Source organism: Ovis aries, chromosome 13 (genome assembly GCF_016772045.2).
Source record: "Ovis aries strain OAR_USU_Benz2616 breed Rambouillet chromosome 13, ARS-UI_Ramb_v3.0, whole genome shotgun sequence".
Taxonomy (NCBI): Eukaryota; Metazoa; Chordata; class Mammalia; order Artiodactyla; family Bovidae; genus Ovis; species Ovis aries.
Genome location: NC_056066.1, coordinates 37,268,761 through 37,275,253, shown reverse-complemented (window position 1 = coordinate 37,275,253; position 6,493 = coordinate 37,268,761). Strand labels below are relative to the sequence as shown.

At 54.5% G+C, this 6,493-nt stretch overlaps 1 long non-coding RNA gene across 2 annotated transcripts in view; it reads left to right on the top strand.

The window, feature by feature from the left end:
- The first annotated feature begins 2,003 nt into the window (after positions 1-2,003).
- The window catches only part of LOC121816324 (uncharacterized), a 7,874-nt gene continuing 3,384 nt past the window's right edge, over positions 2,004-6,493 (top strand). Inside the window, exons 1-2 of one of the 2 annotated variants that reach the window (XR_006055876.2) lie at positions 2,004-2,261; positions 4,556-4,690. This is a non-coding gene — a long non-coding RNA (uncharacterized LOC121816324). Of the gene's footprint in view, positions 2,293-4,555; positions 4,691-6,493 lie in introns of both variants that reach the window. The other variant, XR_006055875.2, reaches the window with a different exon arrangement.

Below are 6,493 nucleotides of genomic sequence, written 5' to 3'. Positions count from 1 at the left end.
AGAAACTGTAACGAGGAAGGGAGAGAACATTTGAGTCACTGAATTGAAACCTACCCTTGTTCTCTCCAGGCCTGAGTCAAAAAAACGACACCTACTTGGTGCCAGGCCCAATTCTAAACACTTGACTAGAGTCAGTTCAGCAATCCCAGCACTCCAGAAGGGTACTGCCTGCGTACTCCATGTTAGACCCTGAGTCGCAGAGCGCAGAGCTAGGATTTCAGCCTGGCAGTCGGGTTTCAGAGTTGGCCCCAAAATTAGGTCCTTGTGTGGGACCAGCCTGTGACGTGGCCTGTAGAGCAACATCCTGGCTCTACACGTTACACACTAATAGCACAGCTTCCCCTCAGATGAGAAGACTGAACGCATCTCCACACACAGCCGAACGTCCCTGGAGGGGAGGGACATACTGCCCTAGTCAAGAACCACTGCTGTCGCTCCGCTGCCCAAGAATTCATTTTGAATTGCTCTGAGTCACCAGATCCTGTGTTAGCCAAAAACTCAGACTCACTCAGTCTGTGTGTCAAGTAGAAACAGCCCAACGTCCCTCAAATCTGGGCCACTTGCAACGCGTTGCCACCGAGACCCTGTGCCGTCCAAGACCTCACGTCACCTACCAGTCTGTGTCTCCAAAGACTTGCTGTCACCCACGGCCCTGTCACTGAGGTCTCTGTAGCCCATTTCCTAGTGGTGTCTGTGCCCCTTTGTCAACCCACCAGGGTTTCGGGGAGCCAGGGCCACAGAGCTCTTCCCAAAGACAAGGCATGAAATACACGAGGAGTCGGGGAGACCAAAACACAGAGGCACCACACAAGGCAAGGCAGGCAGAGGAGTCCCAGAAGCAGAGAGACTCACAGAGACAGGGCCGGAGAGAGGCCTGACCCCCACGGGGCCGCAGCTGGTTATGCTACATGGGTCAGTGGGGACCTGTCAAGGCCCTCCCCCGCTCACCTCTGGATTAGACTTGGGGGTGCAGAGGCTCGAGTTCCAAGGGCAAGGAGCTTGGCCCAGCGTGACAGCTCATCGCCTGCCCAAGGCCTCTGTCTAGGTCACGGAGCCCTGAGCAGCCCCAGCCTCGCACAGTCACTCCTCTGCTCCTCCCATCAGGTACTCAGTTGACAAGGTCTGATCCCTAATACGTCTCAGCCCAGAGGGGCAGAGGCAAGGGGTCAGCCCCTCCCTGCCTCCCTTCCTGCTCTGCCTCCGGAATGCCCTGAGAAGATGTTCACCAGCATCCAGGGTGCGGGAGTGGGGCGGGCCTGGACAGAGAGCCTGAATTTCCCCTTGGACTGTGTTGGCAAGGACCTGGAACGGGGATGAGAATGGGGTGGAGAGGTGGCAGGGGCAGGCAGGGTGGCCAGGGGAGCTGCTGGGAGAGGTGAGGGACTTGGCTAGGTCTCCCAAAGCTTCTTCACTCTCCAAACTTTCAGCAAACTCTTGACCCCCACCTCCCTAAAACCAAAACACAAGTTCAGGAGGACCCACAAGCAGCACAGCAGGCCGGCAGACTCGGGGCAGAGAGCCTCAAGCGACTGATGCAACTTTCCCTTTAAGAAAGCCACCTGGGCACACCGCGCTGCGGACCCAGCTCTCCTGGGCAGGGGTTGCAGCAAGGGAAGGGGGCTAAGGGAAGGGGGCGCTGAGGCTCCACCTCTCTCTATGCTGCTGTTGGTCTGTGTGTTTGGTGGCTCCAGGGGGCTGAGCCTCAGGGAGAGCGAGAGAGAGAGCGATCGAGTGTGCGTGTGTGACCGTGGATGCATGAGAGTATCTGTGGATGAGTGTGGGTGCACGCGCAGAGATGTCTGTCTCGCCAGAAAGGATTGGTAGGTGTGTGCCTCTGGGTGTCACCGCTGTCACCAAGGAGTTGCCAGAGGCAGAACGACGGCAGCGAGGCGGGGGGTGGGGGCTGCTCCTGGAGGAGGGGAGCTGCGTGCGGTTGACGGTTTGGCCCCCAGCGACTGGCACGTGGCAGTAACGGTAGCACCGGAACTAGTGTCCCAGGCGCCAGTTGGGTCTGCGCGCTGGGGGCCTGCAGACGCCAGGAACCTGCAGCCGGTCTGCCTCCCTATCTGCCCGCCACTAGCAGACTGGGTGCTGGTTCCTGCGCGCCCAAAAGTCCTCAGAAGCCGTGCTAGGGAGTCTCGGTGCCCTCGGACCCTTGTCTGCGGCTCCGGGCTTCGGGAAGTGCCAAGGCCGCGGTGTTCTCTGGCTGTTGCTCTCCCGGGAAGATTCCCCGTTTCTCATCACCCAAACCTTCATTCCAGGTGCGCTTAGGGCGGACCCGGGAGGCCACAGGTGAGGATAGGGGCCTAGCAGCGCGGGGCGCCCACCCCAGCAGGAGCCCCGCACCCCGCAGACAATGGTCGACCGGAGCTGACCATAAGGCCGGCGCCCGGCGGAGGGGACATTCCGGGATGGCCGGGAGGGGCCCAAGCGCGACCGGGGGCGGGGCAAGGAGGCGAGGACCTGGGCGCCCAGGTATTTTCGAAGGCAGGGGCCAGGGGCGAGGTTTCCACCCCCACACCAGCTGAGAGGCCCACACTTGGCGGTTGATGACACCGCTGCTCCGGACACCTCGAACCCAGATTAAGACGAAGGCGCCGGCTTCGAGGAATAGGGGCTCTCCAGGCGGTGCTACAGCTTCCAAAGCAACCTCGCCTTTTCCTGCGGTTCAGGGGCCTCTTCTCACCGGACCGGCCGCTTCCTAAAGGAGCCGCGCCCCCTTTCGGGCCAGTTCTCCGTAGGCCACGCCCCCTCGCTGGCCACTGTTAAAGGAGCCGCGTCCCCGTCTCTCTGACAGCTCTCAGAAGGCCTAGGTCTGTTTCTTTGCTGAAACAAGCTTGATGCTACAGCTGCAAGAAGATAAAGGTTGGGGGACCGAAGACTGGAGAGGGAGAGAAGGGCCTGAGAGGTTAACGAACCCCCAAGTGAGGGCGTGTCAGAAGATCGGAGGGTAGTGGGCAAGGGGGACTGGTTCTAGGAAGGGACTTTGGGCTACACTGAGCATGCCCAAGTGTTTCCAAGCAACTCAAGAAAACGCCCTCTTAACTCGGCCTACACTGAGACTGCGGCTCAGTGCCCAGCTCTGAGGATGCAGAAGAATCACACTTCTGCCCTGGGATCTCTCCAGCTGGTGGAGAAGGAAGATTTGGACACAAGTGACCATGCCACAATGGCTGCGTGTGAGGAACGTGTTGATCAGACGTACTCTGCCTGCATTGGATGTAACCGGGGGCACAGTGGAAAGACTGACTGCAAAGGCAAGAGAAAGGAAGGCTTCTTGGTGCTAATGGCTTTGGAACAGGTTTTGAAGATGGGTGGGGTATATACAGAAGGAAATGGGGACAAGGGTGCTCACGGAAGAGGGAATTGCCTAAGCCACGGAATGAAGGCAAGAACCCTCCGGGGGTGCTGCATAGTCCCACATGGCCCACAGGTAGCCATAAGTGGCTCGAGGTAGCTGGTTTTGGCTCTAGGCAGACCTAAGGGCCCCTTCCCCACTCCCACAGCCCCTCCCCACCCTCCTTTGCAGTGAATGGGAAATTATGCTTCCTCTTCTATCTTTCTCCTAATCTGTGAGGTTCTTGAAGGCAGGGAAACAAACTTTGTCACCTTTCCATCCCCAGTAAGGACTTCAAGGCTTGGCCCAGATGGACCCTTAAAATCGATAGAGCTGACAGTCCTGTCTGGAGGAGAAGAAGACTGAGCAGTGAGGCAGTAAAGATGGACCAGGTCCTATGACTATCCTCTCCCTATCCTCCCTTGGGTGGCTCACAGGCAACTTGAACCCAGCTCACCCAACCTAGCTTATCCCTCCCCACTGCAAACCAGCAGCATCTCCAGGGTTTCTGTCTCTGGTCTCTGGCTCGGGCACTGGCTTCTTACTATTATACCATTAGAAACCAGAGACCCCTCCTTATCCCTCACCCCCAAATCCAATGCATCACTAAGGCCTATGAAACTTACCTTCTATATTTTTCTCAAATCTGTGCACCTCTCCCCACCCCGTCATCATCTTCCTGAGCCAGGCCCCCTCTGGCCTGGCCTGGCCTAGTCCTAATCCATTTCCTTTCTTCCCCTCTTCCCTCCCTCCAGTCCTTTCTCCATACTAATCTAGGTTGGCATTTTCAAAATGCACACACCACCCACTGCTCCTCCACTCGTTATAACTCTGGTTTCAAGACTTCAGTGCCTGTCATTGGCCTCAGGATAAAGATCAAAACAAGGCCCCAAAGACCCTGACCCTACTTTTGCATCCACCTTCATCTTTGGGCACTTTCTCCCTCACTTTCTGAGCCCCAGGCTCCTGGTCTTTTTCTGTATTATTTCATTTGCTTGAATCTCTCTTCCTCTTCTGTTGCTCACTGTTGCCTAATCATCCCCCTCTCACTCTTAAACATCACTTCCTCGGGAAAGTCCTCTGTAACTCGCGGACAAGGCCAGGCCCCATTGGTGTAGACTCCGGTTACAGAGGATCTTTCGCTTTCCTACCCTTCATGGTAGGCTCTGATTATATGTATTTGAGTCACCTGTTTAACTGGTTTCTGTTTCCACCCAGCCTGTAAGCTGCAGGAGGCCAGAGACTGAAGAGTTCATGGCGCCCGGCACAGGACTGGCCCAGAGCAAGCCTGAAATAGATATCTGTGGAATACGTGATTGAACTGTGGCCAGCCCCAGCTGCCTGCTGAATGATGTAAGCCTTATCCTGTTGGCTGTGGAAGACTATTGGAGGGAATCAGGGTTTTAGGAGTTTGGAACGATGAATGGATTGGAGGGGAGGAGAACGTGGAGGCCCTGTGGAGTCGAAACTTAAGCAGAAACCTAGAAGATGCAAAGGAAGTATAATTAGCCCCATCTTCCAGATGGAGAAAGCAAGGGTCAGAGAGGTTCCGTGATTTGCCTGACGTCACACACCTGGTGAGTTGGCAGAGTCAGTTCCTCCTCCCAGGTCCCAGCGTCCAAGCTCTTCATCACAAGCCAACCTGACTCTGACCCTCATGGCACAGACAGCTTGTCAACAGTGGTCAACAGTGGGTGAAGGGCAGGCCTGGTGCCTGGGTAATGTGGATGCCCAACCCCTATCAGAGGGCCTGACCTATCATAGGCCTTCAGCTGGTACCTTTGGAATGGATGGATGGGGCCAGTTAACAGAAACAGCAGAGGCAGGAGAAGCAGCAAAGCTTTGCACCCAACTCATTGTCCTGGGAGCAGCTGCCAAGCAGACTTTTTTCCACCGAGAGAGAAGCACCTTGAACACAAGGGCCATATTGCATTACTCAGGGATATCACCCTGTAGGCCAAGTTCCAGGACAGAGTGTCCTCAGGTTACTCATCTGACCAGAAGGCACGATGTCCAAGCCATGAGGTGGCTGTGCTTCGTCACTGTCATCATTGTCACTGTTCTTTGTTAGCCACAGAGTGACAGCTCTGAAGACAATAAGTCTGGAGTTTATGGCTTGGAGGGAGGGATGTGGTGAGTGAGAAGCAGGGTATGATCACATTCCCTCTTCTCCTGACTGTCCCCAAAGACCAGAGCCACGAGCAGGGACGTGTCTAGAGAGGCAGGAAACCTGGCCTGGGTGACTAAGCAAAGGGAAACGGCTAGAAGTCAGAGCCTTGCCTGGCGCTGAGGAGGTAATGCAGGACACCTGGTGGCCAGGGCAAAGGCCAGAGGGAACCTAGGGGCGATTTGACTTAGGTCATACCTGAATGGTCTAGTGGTTTTCCCAGTTTCTTCAATTTAAGTCTGAATTTGGCAATGAGGAGTTCATGATCCCAGCCACAGTCAGCTCCTGGTCTTGTTTTTACTGACTCTATAGAGCTTCTCCATCTTTGCCTGCAAAGAATATAATCAATTTGATTTCAGTGTTGACCATCTGGTGATGTCCATGTGGAGAGTCTTGTGTTATTGGAAGAGGGTGTTTGCTATGACCAGTGCATTCTCTTGGCAAAGCTCTATTAGCCTTTGCCCTGCTTCGCTTCATTCTGTACTCCAAGGCCAAATTTGCCTGTTACTCCAGATGTTTCTTGACTTCCTACATTTGCATTCTGTTCCTGTATAATCTAAAGGATATGTTTTTTGGTTATTAGTTCTAGAAGGTCTCATAGGTCTTCATAGATCTGTTCAACTTCAGCTTCTTCAGCATCACTGGTTGAGGCATAGGCTTGGATCACTGTAACATTGAATGGTTTGCCTTGGAAGTGAACAGAGATCATTCTGTCATTTTTGAGATTGCATCCAAGTACTGCATTTCAGACTCTCTTGTTGACTATCATGGCTACTCCATTTCTGCTAAGGGATTCCTGCCCAGAGTAGGAGATATAATGGTCATCTGAGTTAAGTTCACCCATTCCCGTCCGTTTTAGTTGGATGATTCCTAGAATGTCCATGTTCACTCTGCCATCTCCTGTTTGCCCACTTGCAACTTGCCTTGATTCATGGACCTAGCATTCCAGGCTCCTATGCAATATTGCTCTTTACAGCATTGAACCTTGC